The sequence below is a fragment of the Mytilus galloprovincialis genome, chromosome 9 (genome assembly GCF_965363235.1).
Source record: "Mytilus galloprovincialis chromosome 9, xbMytGall1.hap1.1, whole genome shotgun sequence".
Lineage (NCBI taxonomy): Eukaryota > Metazoa > Mollusca > Bivalvia > Mytilida > Mytilidae > Mytilus > Mytilus galloprovincialis.
The window spans coordinates 74,637,904-74,656,472 of record NC_134846.1 but is presented as its reverse complement, the minus strand read 5'-3'; positions in this window follow the sequence as shown (position 1 = coordinate 74,656,472).

The following is an 18,569-nucleotide window of genomic DNA, read 5'->3' as shown; positions in this document are numbered from 1 at the left end:
TATAGCTATTCATCATCGCCACTGAATCAGTGATATATGTACACATAAATACATGTAAGACTAAAATTAAAGTACATGTATATAAATTATAAGACTAAAACTGACATTCGGTCTTTACCTTCATTCCCCAAGTCGTGTTCAAATCTGATTCATGATAAAATAAAAATTACAACCAATGAAACCAAAGGCGAATTAGGAGGCCCCCCCCCCCCCCCCCTTTGTCTGGAAAAAAAAATGGTTGATTATTTAGAGAACCACTGGAGCATGATCAGAGTGGGCCCTCTCTTAGGCAGTCAGTGGGCCCCCACTTATGAAAATTTCTGGATTCGCCACTGGAAATATCCCTCTAATAGACTAGCGTTTAAATCCCAGTTTTCTAATATGGTAGCTAGGTGGAACCTAAAACTAGAAAATTTGAAAAAAATATTTTAAATATATTTCAAATGCATGTACATGTGATAATATAAATTCTCCAAATTTCACTGTATTTTCCCTTTTGATGTTTTTCAACTACAGCCAGTTTGGTGTGGGTTGATGTTTGATTGTTGTACATGTTATATATCGACACGAGATTTGTTTATATACATAATACTTATTTCCCTAAATTCAAATAAAATAGATGTGAGAAATTAAAGGAAACCATATGCAAATATTAAAAAAATAATTTGCATTTGTTCTGTTGATTGATAGTGGTACACATATGAAGAAATGGTGAAATCACTTATATATAATATGCTGCAAACTTCAAACAACCTACTACTTATTTACCATGCATGTCTATCATGAAACTTTTGATCAGAACTATCACTTTGAAAATCTTTTTCAGGTCTACAATCCATATAAAAATCTGTATATATGTGGTATAATTTCCAATGAGACAGCTTTCCAGAGGTTAAAATAACAAAGTAATTATAGGCAACCATACAGCCTTAAAAAGTGAGAAAAAAAACAGTCTAGACATGTTAAGTAAGCAACAATTAAATTAAGAAAAGTAATGGCCTGATTTGCAACTTATAAACAACTGGTTTGGAACCCTCCCCCAAAAAAAATCAAAGAGCAGATTGCTCTGAGGAATACGACTGCCGTTGTTTTGTTGACACATGTACATGTATACATGTAGCTGGATAATATTATTTTCAAAACTAATTCAACTGCACATGTAAAATAGTTACAAAATAGCCAATCCCGGTATGTGTATGAACAATGCAATTAGGCCTATTGTGTTTTATTTTTGTACTATCAATTCCAAGTTTACTTTCCACAGCAGTCACTGAGACTCAGAGTGAGAGGAGGTATTTCACTTCGTATCTTATCACCTATTTTTCTACGTTAATTCTAGGAGGAACCCAATTCCTAACTCTTTAAATATTTAATTTCCTTTCGGTCAGTGATCATGACTCCTTTCTATACACATTTATCGGTTTAAATTGCGATCGTTTTTAATATAATACACTTTATTGACAGAACGAGCTAATACTTGACGTATTGTTTTGATTCAGAATTCACGGAAGTTACTTCCGGAAGGGAGACAACTCGAAACAATAATATGGAAGACTCCATTTCGCCTGAAGGGGTGTTCTACGATGTGGACTATATTTATTTTAATTTATATGATGCATATGATTTAAAATTATGCAACAATAATAACCTTCAATAGCAGACATACATAGAAAAGATCCCTTGACTTAAAAATTAATTAATTGAGTGGGAAATCCAGAGCAACCATTCAATCGAAAACCCCTCGAAGTCAAGAAAACTATACCCATGCGCATAATTTCCAAAAAAAACCTGGAGCAAGAACGTATATTAAATGTTTATTAAACGACCTAGATAGTTCTCTATTTCTTTATGGAAGTACAATCTCAAAAGGTACCTTCATAAAGGTAAAATATAAGAAAAACTCCACTTCAGTTCTTATATGACAGAAATAGATTTATCGGAATTCAGAGAACTCTCCCTCTAACGTGTTTCTAAATTTATAAAAACATTAAATATAAATACTGCTTAATTCTGATTTTCCGTGTTGTTAAAAACACCCATATAAGTCAAGGGAATTATCAAACATTAAGATTATGAAAAGAACATTATAGGAAAGTTGTTAAAGTTCAATCCCTTTGTTTGTTTTTACCTTTTAAAGCAAGACAATCATAAGAATCTGAGATGTTCCTTAATGTTTAGAATAAAACGATTGACGTGAGGGCAATGCTCTGAGCCACCAGTATAAGTCTACAGATTGCTTGAAAGCAATCGTATCCCAAAAATTGTTCCAATGAAGATAAAGGCAAGCCTGGAGGGGATTCTTTACATTTGGAACAACTTTTCTGAAGGATGGATACGTATAAAAATAAAAATATGTAATAAGATTGCCAATAAGACAACTACCCACAAATGTTCAAATGACAAAGCAATTATAAGCAACCATACAGCCTTCAAAAATGAGGGAAATTGTCCGAACATGAAAAGTATGCATTAATACAATTGAGAAGAGTAATGGCCTGATTCACAATTCCACTAATAAAAAGGTCGGATACATCTACCCTTCAAATAATTCAGATGCTCCACAGGGCGCAGCTTGATACTACAGCAGAGGCCGAACCCTGAACAGTTGGGGCAAGTATGGACACAACATTAAAGCCCGATACAGCTCTGAATTTGGATTGTGATCAAATAGTCAAAACAGAATAGGTTTCTGACACAGAATGAATGTAGTCCAAGAACTTAAAACATTTAATATTAAATTGGACTTTTACCTATTGTGGTCCTTTATCCAAAAATCTTAATACATGGTTTGAGGCACTTGTCGCAGAAAAAAATCCTATATATAGACTTAGGGGTCGACCATTTGATATTCTGGGGGAGGGGGCAGGAGGATTTGTTTTTGATCGGTTATTTATTTTTGTAATCTAAGAGGACAAATTATTTATTTTCTGCACTAGTGAAGCAAGATTTTTCATTTTCATTAAAGCAAGGGACTGATTATTCATTTTCACAACTGTATTTATGATATTCGAAAAACATACAATTCTTAAATGATTTGTTTATTATAAACAACATATTTGTGTTTCCTTTAAATTTTTATTTTGACATTATTTTTTTTTGCGTACCGAATACTATAAATTTTTGTTTTGACATTTTTTTTTTGCATGCTGAATGCTATAAATTTTTATTTTGATATTTTTTTTGCATGCTGAATTGATATGCGCGCAGTTGCGTGATGGCATATAGGGAGCTACGCGCCTGAATACAATTTAATTAAATATATTAAATAACTTGGAATCCTCCCCCTTTATAAGTAGAGACAATCCATAACCTCAGAAATATTAATCTTAAATTTATATACAGTTCACTCTCGTTGTCTCGAACTCGGTTGACTCGAAATTTCGGATGAGTCGAAGTTTTCACGTGGTCCCGAACTTTATTCCATACAAAAATATGTAATTCGACTCCTGATGAGTCGAAATTGGATGAGTCGAAATTTCGGTTGAGTCGAACTAAATTTACGGTCCCAAGGTTAACAAAAGCATTCAAAATTCATTTTTTATCTCGAACTAATACACATATGTCAAAACATGACCTCCGGGATTTTTAAATATGGATTGAAGAGTTAATCTGACAATACACGTGTAATTAAATTTCCGGTCACTGAACACTGTATCGATTTATGACATGCTATTTCCATGAGTGTTTACCTAAGATTATCTTTTATAGAATTTTTATAAATAATTAGTGATACATTGTTAATGTTCATGAAAAAGGAATTTATAATGTTTACAAAACAATAAATTTGTGATTTACACTAATGAGCTTGGGTGTGTAAAAAGTGAAGATTATGGCTTCCGTTGATGATCACCTAAAAACTACTCAAACGGCGTTTTTTATCTTGTTATATTTTCTTTTGAAAAGAAAGAGTGAGATAAAACAAAATGAATAGAAATCAATTTTTTTTTAAATCTCTTGTATCCGAGAATAAACAATTTTGTCAGCTATAACCGACCTGAATAACGAAACTATCGATTGGAAATTACTCTCTTGGAAAAGCCATAGGATTTTTTTTTTATTTGAATAAGTAAAAAAAAATGTCATTATAATAATTAAAGACTGTGACATACAAATACATCGATCTGATACTAGAATATCGATCCCCTTGCCATATTCACCCGGAATTATTTTAGCTTTACCAAGCTAAGCAAGAGTTGTGTCCCTTAGATTGTCGAACTTCCGGTATTCGTTTGAGTCGAACTACGTTTATCTCGAAATATTTCTCTGGTCCGGCTGACTTCGACATAACGAGAGTCGACTGTAAATGAAAAGTAAGCTTCCATAAATAAAATTCAACAATGTTTCTTAAAATTGGTAAAAGCGGTATAGTCATACCCCAACATGTTGACCATAGATAGACAAACAATTCACTTGCATTCGATTCGCATTTGAACTATGTGTTTGTTAATGTAAACCGTTTCAAATGTGAATTAAACTAATTCAAATTAGTTAATGTCAATGCAATCCAATTCAAATTAGGTGTGAACTCAGTATGATTGTCAGGTAGTTTCAAACTGAAAGATACTTTTAAGGGAAGGGAAAGAAACGGATAAAACCATGTGTGTTACAAACACTGTTTATTCAAGTCAGAATCCTGGATCTCAATAGTACTTTCATAATGTCAAATAAAAACATGAATATGATAGTTACATACAATGCTACATGTATTTAATACGTATTAAATGACATTTATTTTAGTGATTGGTAATTAGGAAAAATCTGAAATTCAGGCGTAAATTGAGACAAACAATATCACTGAATGCAGTTTCTAGTCAAGTGACCAGCAAACATGGAAATCTACCTTTTGAATGAAAGGAGAACTCTTACATTGAAAATGAATGATGTAAATCTAGATTCTAATAATAGCCGAAGGGAGCTCACATTTACAACAGTTAAAGCATTGCTGAATTAGTGAACAAAGCATTTTTCTCATTAACTTGAAAATCCACCTATTATAATTGAAAAAACCCGAATTTAAAGACATAAATTATAAAATTCCTGATAAAAAGCGGTGCCGAGCATGCATGTAATATGCTTGAAACATATTCAAAGAATAAAGTTTTATAACTTCCTAATGTCATTTCCAAAATTTATCAAAACCTAAATCTTACTGTGGATTCCTTAGACAAACAATTCACTTGCATTCGATTCGCATTTGAACTATGTGTTTGTTAATGTAAACCGTTTCAAATGTGAATTAAACTAATTCAAATTAGTTAATGTCAATGCAATCCAATTCAAATTAGGTGTGAACTCAGTATGATTGTCAGGTAGTTTCAAACTGAAAGATACTTTTAAGGGAAGGGAAAGAAACGGATAAAACCATGTGTGTTACAAACACTGTTTATTCAAGTCAGAATCCTGGATCTCAATAGTACTTTCATAATGTCAAATAAAAACATGAATATGATAGTTACATACAATGCTACATGTATTTAATACGTATTAAATGACATTTATTTTAGTGATTGGTAATTAGGAAAAATCTGAAATTCAGGCGTAAATTGAGACAAACAATATCACTGAATGCAGTTTCTAGTCAAGTGACCAGCAAACATGGAAATCTACCTTTTGAATGAAAGGAGAACTCTTACATTGAAAATGAATGATGTAAATCTAGATTCTAATAATAGCCGAAGGGAGCTCACATTAACAACAGTTAAAGCATTGCTGAATTAGTGAACAAAGCATTTTTCTCATTAACTTGAAAATCCACCTATTATAATTGAAAAAACCCGAATTTAAAGACATAAATTATAAAATTCCTGATAAAAAGCGGTGCCGAGCATGCATGTAATATGCTTGAAACATATTCAAAGAATAAAGTTTTATAACTTCCTAATGTCATTTCCAAAATTTATCAAAACCTAAATCTTACTGTGGATTCCTTAGACAAACAATTCACTTGCATTCGATTCGCATTTGAACTATGTGTTTGTTAATGTAAACCGTTTCAAATGTGAATTAAACTAATTCAAATTAGTTAATGTCAATGCAATCCAATTCAAATTAGGTGTGAACTCAGTATGATTGTCAGGTAGTTTCAAACTGAAAGATACTTTTAAGGGAAGGGAAAGAAACGGATAAAACCATGTGTGTTACAAACACTGTTTATTCAAGTCAGAATCCTGGATCTCAATAGTACTTTCATAATGTCAAATAAAAACATGAATATGATAGTTACATACAATGCTACATGTATTTAATACGTATTAAATGACATTTATTTTAGTGATTGGTAATTAGGAAAAATCTGAAATTCAGGCGTAAATTGAGACAAACAATATCACTGAATGCAGTTTCTAGTCAAGTGACCAGCAAACATGGAAATCTACCTTTTGAATGAAAGGAGAACTCTTACATTGAAAATGAATGATGTAAATCTAGATTCTAATAATAGCCGAAGGGAGCTCACATTAACAACAGTTAAAGCATTGCTGAATTAGTGAACAAAGCATTTTTCTCATTAACTTGAAAATCCACCTATTATAATGGAAAAAACCCGAATTTTAAGACATAAATTATAAAATTCCTGATAAAAAGCGGTGCCGAGCATGCATGTAATATGCTTGAAACATATTCAAAGAATAAAGTTTTATAACTTCCTAATGTCATTTCCAAAATTTATCAAAACCTAAATCTTACTGTGGATTCCTTAGACAAACAATTCACTTGCATTCGATTCGCATTTGAACTATGTGTTTGTTAATGTAAACCGTTTCAAATGTGAATTAAACTAATTCAAGTTAGTTAATGTCAATGCAATCCAATTCAAATTAGGTGTGAACTCAGTATGATTGTCAGGTAGTTTCAAACTGAAAGATACTTTTAAGGGAAGGGAAAGAAACGGATAAAACCATGTGTGTTACAAACACTGTTTATTCAAGTCAGAATCCTGGATCTCAATAGTACTTTCATAATGTCAAATAAAAACATGAATATGATAGTTACATACAATGCTACATGTATTTAATACGTATTAAATGACATTTATTTTAGTGATTGGTAATTAGGAAAAATCTGAAATTCAGGCGTAAATTGAGACAAACAATATCACTGAATGCAGTTTCTAGTCAAGTGACCAGCAAACATGGAAATCTACCTTTTGAATGAAAGGAGAACTCTTGCATTGAAAATGAATGATGTAAATCTAGATTCTAATAATAGCCGAAGGGAGCTCACATTCACAACAGTTAAAGCATTGCTTAATTAGTGAACAAAGCATTTTTCTCATTAACTTGAAAATCCACCTATTATAATGGAAAAAACCCGAATTTTAAGACATAAATTATAAAATTCCTGATAAAAAGCGGTGCCGAGCATGCATGTAATATGCTTGAAACATATTCAAAGAATAAAGTTTTATAACTTCCTAATGTCATTTCCAAAATTTATCAAAACCTAAATCTTACTGTGGATTCCTTAGACAAACAATTCACTTGCATTCGATTCGCATTTGAACTATGTGTTTGTTAATGTAAACCGTTTCAAATGTGAATTAAACTAATTCAAATTAGTTAATGTCAATGCAATCCAATTCAAATTAGGTGTGAACTCAGTATGATTGTCAGGTAGTTTCAAACTGAAAGATACTTTTAAGGGAAGGGAAAGAAACGGATAAAACCATGTGTGTTACAAACACTGTTTATTCAAGTCAGAATCCTGGATCTCAATAGTACTTTCATAATGTCAAATAAAAACATGAATATGATAGTTACATACAATGCTACATGTATTTAATACGTATTAAATGACATTTATTTTAGTGATTGGTAATTAGGAAAAATCTGAAATTCAGGCGTAAATTGAGACAAACAATATCACTGAATGCAGTTTCTAGTCAAGTGACCAGCAAACATGGAAATCTACCTTTTGAATGAAAGGAGAACTCTTACATTGAAAATGAATGATGTAAATCTAGATTCTAATAATAGCCGAAGGGAGCTCACATTCACAACAGTTAAAGCATTGCTTAATTAGTGAACAAAGCATTTTTCTCATTAACTTGAAAATCCACCTATTATAATGGAAAAAACCCGAATTTTAAGACATAAATTATAAAATTCCTGATAAAAAGCGGTGCCGAGCATGCATGTAATATTCTTGAAACATATTCAAAGAATAAAGTTTTATAACTTCCTAATGTCATTTCCAAAATTTATCAAAACCTAAATCTTACTGTGGATTCCTTTATTTTTCGTGGATGTCAATTCTCCTGGATTGTTGAAAACTTGCATATTCATCGATATTTGAATTTGTGGTTTTAACAATCCAGACAGACAAATAGCAATAAGGTGTTTAGGAAAACATGACCTAAAACCTCCTTCATATAAGACAAAAATACATGGGAACTCATACTGAATGGTCAAATGTGTTCAATATGAAAATTAAGATGGTAAAATCACAAATCAGCTGTTACTGTAAATGGACTATGACTTTAATTTTGAGCAAATTTAAAGGGAAATGACAGGGAAGGGGAGCAAATGCCCTTTCATTTGGTAAGCAGGTTTCAAAAATTGAGGGAGAATAAGAGGGAAAGTTGAGTCATCTTTTTAGACTTCAGTTAAACTGAGACTACTATAATGTGTTATAGTAGTCTCAGAGTTAAATAATGACTTATGAAGTTATGTAGACTTACCTTCTAATTTAAAAAAAAAAAACCACAATACTCAGAACTATGTCTAATTCACTTTGACTACTGATATGCAAACCTAAAAAAAGAAAAATATATCATAAAATAGTGATTGAAAGATTCATAACACTTTGAAAGGATATTTCAGACACGTGTTACACGGGGAGCATGTTTGTTTACAAATAATAATGTCACGTGATCGCGCAGACCTCACATGTTGCATCGCCCTTACAATCCACTAATACATAACCCATTAGTATGCAAACATGCAACGTGAATGTGATTGGTTATCAAATAATACATAAATAATGCATGTACAGTTTATGAAGAAATTAGTTCATCAAATAGATCGATTTTCACTTTTGACACGAATAGGTCGGGTTGACATTTTTGTCATCGGGGATAATATTGAGATAAAAGGGAAAACTGACCGTCAAAAAGGTCTAGAGAAGCACATCAGTAGAACCTTAACATTAATAAGTAATACTTACCAAAATTTCTCTAATTAATAAATTATATAACAGAAATTTCACAAAGATAACGGTAAATAATTTTGATGGTGGTGGTGATGCTGGTTAAATTGGCGCGAAATAATATTCTTACTCCTATTGCTTTACGTAAAAAAAAATGTATAGAATTGAATTTGACTAAAGTTGAGCATAAAAAAAACGTGAATATGCAAAAGCCTGGTAATATATTAATGATAAAGTGTGTATAAATTTCCGTAAACGAATTTACACGTATACTTCACTAAGAATTACATTTGAGCGCAAGGAGATCTATTTGTGAATCGGTTTATATAACCCCGGTTGTACTCAAGGTCGCATTAACGGAATTTTTTGCGTTGCTTTTAAATCATTGAGGCCATCTATTTTTATTACGGGTTTCCACATCTTTAAATCGGAATTATAGAAAAAATGGAATGTTGTTAGCAGAATCAAAACAGAAATGATGAACACTGCAACATCTTCAGCAAAACATAAATAGGATGGAGGATCTGTGTATTCACATTATTTGTAAAACTCTCCTTATTCCTGTGAAGCGTGTGCTTTACATCGAGGCTTTCTATGCTTATCATCGACGCCACAGTACTTCAACCAATCAGACAATGTTTATTTGGGGCATTCGACCTATTTTAACTCAGATTTTGGAATTTTTTAATCGAAATTATAGAAAAATGGAATGTTGTTTGTACATATAAAATAGAAAAAGATGAATACTATTAGCTAAAGCAAGTTTAGATGGGGTTCTGTGTATTTGCATTGTTTGTACAACTCTCCTTACTGATGCCATATTTTGGAATTTCCGTGACCTAAATGGTTCGCGAAAATTAATATTTTTATATATAGTATAGTAATAATTCGTTTATGGTAAATAAATATGAACATACACTAATGTGTTTTTTTTTTTTTTGTTTTTTCTCAACCTTAATTTCTATAGTATAACAGTTAACTTCATCATCCCTTTTAAATCATTCTTCCCGGATATAACTCAGCATCTCAACGGGTGATGTTTCTCGATTACATTTTTACTTAGTTACGGTAATAATCATGGATCTCTGGTTGAAAACAGGTTCTTGCAGAAAAAGGAAAAGCGATAATGAAGGTGAGGAAGGAATATAAATTGTGAATTCATTGATGCTGTTCGTGATCACAACAGGGGTTGATCATTCAGAGTTTAAGTATTGAATTATAGATTTATTGGAACCCCAAAACTATAAAATAGACCAACAAGTTACTGTCTATAGCCGGGAGTAGTTCTGTCTGCCTATTTTTATCTTCATTTCACAAACTTTATTCGTTCTATACAGATAAACCAAAAATAGATATAGATATTATGAAACCTGAATGTTTTAGTTTTTAATTGTTCATGTTTCTTTTACCTTAGGAATTAAAATAACATTCCGTATTCCAATTTGCACTGTCCTGACTCCAAGAACGGCAGGGCTTTTAAAACGGGATATCATTATAATTTGGTCTTTTTCAATTCGGAAATACCGATTTTCGTGACGTGTCTATATATTCAGGACAATCCTATTCGGGATCGGACCCACACCCCCACACCCCTTATTTATCGATTCTTGATCTAAAATTAATATTTTACCGCTGACTATTTACCGAAATAACGAAATTATTTGAAGTCACGAACCTACATGTTTACAAACGGTGAAAACTCCAGTAAAATTCTCCTGTACCCATATTATCTCACAAGTAAACTTACTCTGGATAAAATTATATACATGTCTTTCACGGACGCCATCACGAGTTGGTTGACTGTGGAATATCCGTTTATACACAGATGATATCAGACATGCTCCCATGTTGTAACTACAATCCCATAACGGCGTTCCCTTTTTTACGAATTAGACTATTTACGAAGGGTGTCTTATATGGAAGAGGGTCTACTTATCCTTCCGGAGCACCTGAGATTACTCCAAGTTTTAGATTGGGTTCATGTTGCTTAGTCTTTAGCTTTCTATGTTATGTCCTTTACTATTATATAGATATAGGAAGATGTGGTATGAATACCAATGAGACAACTCTCCATCCAAGTAACAATATATAAAAGTAAAACATTATAGGTAAATGTAAGGCCTTCAACTTGGAGATTTGTCTCACACCGAACAACAAGCTATAAAGGGCCCAAAAAATAATTTGAATTAATGTTGTAAAATCATTCAAACCGGAAAAACAACGGTCTAATCAATATAAAATTATGTTTGTCTTTTTCTTCTTTGGCCATGGCGTTATCAGTTAATTTTCGATCTATGAATTTGAATGTCTTGTTTGTTTGCTTACGGGAAAGCCTAATTCCCTTTTTCAGACACAACTGTTACTACCGATGCTGCTATTGCGCCGATGGAGAAGGAATCGGAAGTTAACGTAGATCATTGTGTTGATGATGGCGTGCTACCATTAGAACCACAGACTGATGAAGTAATGGAAAAGGTGACGGAGATTGGCATATCATTTGATCCTTTCGTTATTAAGAAACAAAGTTTTTCTGAAAATGAAAAATTGAAGATTCTTTCTACTCCGAGCAGTAGTGATGTAAAAACATTTCCAACGACAAAGGGACGAAAATATTCCAAGGACTGGGCTACTCAGTTGAAGAAGATGCCGCTTATTGTGCATACTGCTTAGTGTTTGGTGACGGTCACGGTGACGGATTGTTTGGAATGATTGGTTTTCGTGACTGGAAAAACGCATCCGGTGACAAGAGAGGTTCACTCAGAATACATGAGAATAGCAAATTACACTCTGCTGCGAAAGAAAAGGCCGATAATTTGATTATGGTTTCGAATGAAAGTAAACCCGATATTTGTAGTAGTATAAGCAAAGCGTACGAGAACAAGATAGTTCGTAATCGTCAGATACTGCTTGCAATTATAGATGTTATTGTTAGTTTGGGACAACGGAATATTGCGCTCCGGGGAAACTGGGATAAGGAACTGAAAAAGGAAGACGGCAATTTTCAGTATTTTGTGGAATGGGTAGCTAAATTTGATGAAATTTTACGTCACCATTTGCAGTCACAAGGTCCACATTACCTATCGCCGAAGGTTCAGAATGAACTGATTTATTGCTGTGAGACCGAGATACGCGAGAAGATAGTTAATGACTGTAAGCAAGCCGAATTTTATTCGATATGTGCTGATGAGACTACCGATGTCAGCGTTAAGGAGCAGCTTTCATTGTGCATTCGGTATGTAGACAGGATAAAGTCAGAGGTCAGAGAGGAGTTTATGGGATTCGTAGAACTGACAAAAACAGACGCTGAAAATATTGCTGGGAACATCTTGACAAACTTAGATAAGTGGGGATTAGAGATTGAAAAGTTAAGAGGACAGGGCTGCGACGATGCTAGTGTCATGAGTGGACACGTAAACGGTGTCCAAACTCGCATTCGGAGAACTAGTCCCAGAGCTTACTATGTCCATTGTCGTTCCCATAACCTTAATTTAGTTGTGACCCAAAGTTGCAAGGTTGTTCACCCAATTCGCAATATAATGGATAATGTGGTGCAACTAACCTGGTTCATTTGTGCTTCAGCCAACCGAAAAAATATACTTAAAGAAGAAATGTTCACCGAGTCTGACCTTATGGATAAGATAATGGAAATAAACGAGGAAGACGATAGCAGCGGTAAATTATTGCAGGAAGCTATGCATAAAAAATCAATACAACCATTAAGTGAAACCCGTTGGACGGCTCGGGTAGATGCATTGTCCGCAATAATCACAAATTACGAAAAACTTCACAATGCAGTAAACAAGATTGAGGAAAAAAGCAGTGGCGATTCAAAATCTAAGGCAGGTGGTCATCGAAGGTTGATGGAAGACCCAGAATTCATTATGGCTCTAGTTGTTGCACAGTATGTCTTAGCATTTTTGAAGCCTTTGACACTTTCCTTGCAAAAAGTTGACTGAGATATGGTAGTGGCCTTTGATGAGGCACGGAACTTGCTAAGAACTCTGAAATCGATCAGATCAGAGGAAGCATTTTCTAAACTTTTCGAGAGAGCCCGTGTTTTAGCAGATGTAGTAGAAATAATTTTGCAGCCGCGGCGAAGAGTTGGAAGGCAAATTTACAGAGACAACCCAAATGTTGACTCAGCAGAACAGCTTTGGCGAGTTTCAATTTTCTATGCCTTTTTAGATCACGTGTGTACTGAGCTTGAAAGAAGATTCCCACAAGAACAACGGCAACTGATGATGGGTCAATACCTCTTACCTGGAAAATTTGACTACCTGACAGATGAATGCATAGATGAGATAAAAGAAGCATACAACCCTGATTTGCCGGACATTGAAAACTGGCAGCAGGAGATCCTTAGATGGAAAACAAAGTTCGTCGACAAGGAATCTGTTCCAAATTCACTCCAGCAAGCTCTTGTATATGCACACCAGGATTTTTATCCAAACATAAGACGTGTTCTTGTGCTTTTGTTAACGCTACCAGTGACGAGCGTCTGCTGTGAACGTTCCTTTTCTGCCCTGTGACGACTGAAAACTTGGGAAAGGGCATGCATGAGTGGCGAGAGATTGTGCGGTCTTGCCATGCTTCATGTGCATCGGGATAAGGATGTTAGCAGACAAAACATTTTGAGACGTTTCGACGAAACTGGCCATAGAAAAATTGGCAAACTCCAATTTTAACAATATCTACTGATATACTTTGCTCTATGTTCTGACTACAAACTTAAATAGATATTTGGATTTTTATCTGATTTATTAACTAAATTAAAGTGGTTAAAAAAAATTGGTGTTACTATCTACATGTCTTCAAATGATAAATGAATGTATAAAAAGTGTCTAAATTTGAGACATTGTAAAACTCTCTTAAAATGCCTAGAATGCAGGATTTTGCACCATTCATTCCATACCCTGTCAAAAAATTTTCGCCTCGCTTCGCTCGGCTCAATGTTTTGCCTCACTAAAATATTGGGCCTAGTTACGGCCTTGATATGTGTCGGAGAAGATCAGAGAAGCCCATGCAGATATATTGATGATGTTCTTTCTATTAACAATCAAAAGTTTTCTGATTGAGTAATCCATTTATACATCCTCCAGAACTAGGAATTAAAGAAACAACAAACACAGCTTTCTCTGTTTCATGTTTAGACTTATACCTCGAATTTGACATAACGGTCATCTCAGTATCAGAATTTATGACAACTTTGAAGCCTATCAATCATCCAGGATGGTGGCAAGTGTGGGACTTAGCTTAACATTGGACCCTACGGGAAATACATACAAATGTCTTTTTTTTGGAGAACCACTGAATGGAATGAAATCAAACATGGCATTAATGTTTCTAATGAGGTACTGACCCATTGTAGTTACTTTGAACCCGACCCATTATCCAAGATAGCAGCCATCGGGGGACTTCGTTTAATATATGACCGTGGCCCTATTGATAATACATTCAAATGTCTTATTATAGAGAACCACTGAATGGAATGGAATCAAACATGGCACGAATGTTCCTTATGAGGTGCTGACCAAGTGTTGTTACTTTAAAGCCGATCCATCATCCAAGATAGCCGCCGGCGGGGGACTTAGTTTAACATTGGACCCTACGGACAATACATTCAAATGTCTTATTATAGAGAACCACTGAATGGAATGGAATCAAACATGGCAATAATGTTACTTGTGAGGTGCTGACCAATAAGGGCAACAGTAGTATACCGCTGTTCAAAACTCATAAATCCATGGACAAAAAACGAAATCGGGGTAACAAACTAAAACTGAGGGAAACGCATTAAATATAAGAGAACAACGACACCACATTAAAATGTAACACACACAGAAACGGACTAAGCATTAGACAAAATCCTATGAGAATAACAAATATAACATCAAAACCATGTGATGTTACTTTAAAGCCGATCCATCGTCCAAGATAGCCACCAGCGGGGGACTTAGTTTAACATTGGACCTTAAATATGTCTTTTAGAAAATCATTGAATTGAATGAAACCAAACATTGCATAAATGTTTCTCATGAAGTGTTGCTACTTTGCTATCGATTTACTGTTCAAGAAAGCCACCAGAATTTTTTTATTAAATTATGGGGGCCAATATTTAACAAAATCTGGCCTCAATCTTATTTGGGTATCTGTTATGATTTTTATCTATTTTTACGTGATTTCTTAAACCAAAGAGTAGTCAGGTGTGCAACGCAGGCTCTTGAGAGCCTTCAGTTGGTAGTATCCATTGTACTTGACTCTGTACTTGTACATCCCGTCATTGTGCTATGTTAAATTTTTGTATTTTTGCATTTCGTTTTTGCTATTGTGCTTTATCTATTATATACCTTTTTGTTTTTCTTCGTTGACATACATGTTAGTGTTATAGTGATAAAGGCCGTGTTCACATTGACCTCAACTCGGTGTTGTGTAAGTGTAATAAAATTAACGGTATCAATTTTCTTGCACCAGATGCGCATTTCGACAATTCATGTCTCTTCAGTGATGCTCGTGGCCAAAATATTTGAAATCCAAAGCTTATATAAAAGATGAAGAGCTACATTGTATAATCCAAAAGGTCCAAAAAGTATAGCCAAATCCGTGAAAGGAATCAGAGCTTTGCATGAGGGAGATACATTCCTTAATTTATAATAATTTCTATAATTTTGTAACAGCAAATTTTAATAACACAAAAAAAATCCGTATTTTCATGCCAGTACCGAAGTACTGGCTACTGGGCTGGTGATACCCTAGTAACTCACACGTAAACTAAACAAAATTACGTTCCCATTGATTAAACTCATTATTTCTTATGCAGCAAACATCCTGCAATCTGATTGGTTAATTACCCCGGTGTAAATAACACCCCACCCTTGTTCATCCCGGGATAAATAAAATTTTGCCAAAAAAAAATTTTTTGCCGAAATAAAAAAAAATGAAATGTAAAAAAAAAAAATATAACGTCAAAAATAAAAAATACAGGACAAAATTTTTTTTTTTATAATTTTTTTTTACCCGAAAATTTAAAAGAATTTTCCCCCAGAATAAAGAATAAAATATAAATTTGACAACGCAAGGCAACATCGAAGTTGAAAAAATGTTACACTGGAAATTTTTCAATACCAATTTTCAATTTTACATCCTGGTTTAAAAATGAGTAAAGGAATTGTTCCTAAGAAATAAATTCGTTATCTTGGTGTAATCAGGGGTGTACGGAATTTTACACCGTTGTTGAAAATTCTGTACACCCCTGATTATTCGACTGCGCCTCAGGGTGTATGAATTTTCAACAACGGTGTAAAATTCTGTACACCCCTGATTACACCAAGATAACTAAAAATGTTTGCATGTAGAGTAAAACATGTTTGGTCTACATGCAGTCGATACTCGATGTAGGCCTTGTGTAGATTAAGTGTACACAAAACTAGGCATTTAAAACATTAGTTTCACCGTGTATAGTTAAGGAAGAATAAAATTGATATTTATAACAATTATTAATAAAGTTCTTTACAGAAATATTTGTCTAATAAAACTTGATATATTTATTTGGTTTTTTTTTTAAACTTAACGTAGCTTTATTAAGCCCTTGTCAAGACTCAAAGCAGCGTCATTGCCGAACACATAATTCATTTGAAAATTAAGGTCTTTCCGAATCGACTTGACTTGCACAGAATTGTTTGTCACTGGTCTTTACTCAAACAACGATTCACTCATAAATGCATTAATGAAGTGTGAGGTAAATTTAAAAAAAAAACATTACCCCCTCCCTTTGCCAAATACTCCTTGGAGAACAAATACCATTTGAAACAAACAGAAAAGATAGGAATATAGTGATCCCTAATATATCATTCCTTAATCTCTGAAACAATGTAATGCATTGGCTATATGAGAATAAAAAAATATATTCTTCGCCTGTAAGCACGCTGCTGCAGCCTACGTTTTATAATGCTTAATCGAGACATCTTTATTATTTTTAAACTTCTGCAAATCATCAAAATGGCTTTCATAAAGAAGCAACCACCTAACTTTAAAAAAAGGGCGGGGGAGGGGGGGGGGGGGTATTTTGTTAATTTATCTGAGCCAGAAATTTTTCCGCGCAAACGTTTTATTCCGGGTTTTTTTTTTCGATGCTGGTAATCAATTTATTTTTTCAACATTTTTAACACTATAATGATGGGGAAACTCTTGATTTAGAATATTTTTGTATCATCAACTGTAGGACCTTTTTTTTCATCCAATTGGGGTTCGAAATATTTCAATCGATCCCTCCCCCCCCCCCCCCATATTTGAAGTCAAATGGTCCCACCCTTACTGCTAGAAAAGTTGTCCGAAAACTTTGCATTCGGTTCTACGTAATGAACATTTAAATGAAATAGAGTTTACAAGTGTGAACAAATCTTATGTACAGGTAATTAAACAAGGTGTATAGATGTGAACAAATTTCATGTGAAACCAATGGCAAGTACATTAAACTAATTGAAAACAAGTTTACTGTACATGGCGTTTGGTGTGAACACGGCCTAAGATTGTTGACTGATGTACCCCTATTTTTACATTTTTACCTATTCTGTTTGTCAAGTTTTGGTCACCCATCGTTGTCAATATAATGGAATTTAATGCGACTGTCATACAACATACAAGCTAAAGGTTTAGCAAGCTAGAAACCCAGTTTTAATCTATCATTTTCTAATTAAGAATCAGCTTGTACCAAGTTAGGAATATGACACTTGTTATCCGTTCGTTCGATGTATTTGAGCCTTTGATTTTGCCATTTGATTCGGAACTTACAGCCTTGAATTTTCCTCGGAGTTCGGTATTTTTGTTATTTTACTTTTAAGAATACTTTATTTATATTGCACTATTTAATCATACTGAAAGATGAACTATGTCCGTTAAAAGCTCATTAGAGCTTATGTTTGTCTATGTTTGTATACCTTGCCGACTCTAAATATAGCTTATTTATTATTTTATTATTATTTATTAGATGATCATTTCTGTACACTAAAAAGAACACCTCGTGTATTGTATCAGATATCCTTGTTTAATTCCTACGAGAAGGTAACTTCTCCAGAAACATAAGCTTATTTTTATAAACTATAGTTAGAGGAGGGGTAGGGTTTTCTCTCAATCGATTTATGACTCGAACAGCGGTATACTACTGTTGTCTTTATTCAAAATTAAGTACAGGTTCCAACCCCGCTCGGGAGGAAGTTCAAATCAGATATACTCCAACATCGTTAGGTTGATTCTCAGGACACTTTATATATATATATAATTATTTTCTGTGATTGTATCTTACATTAATTTGTAGGATCCTTTACTATAGATAGTTGAGCTGATCTGTAACAATAACATCTCCATGCCTTATATATCATGTACTGCAGTACGCCGCTAGATTAAAACTGACGAGGAAAGGTAACACACGG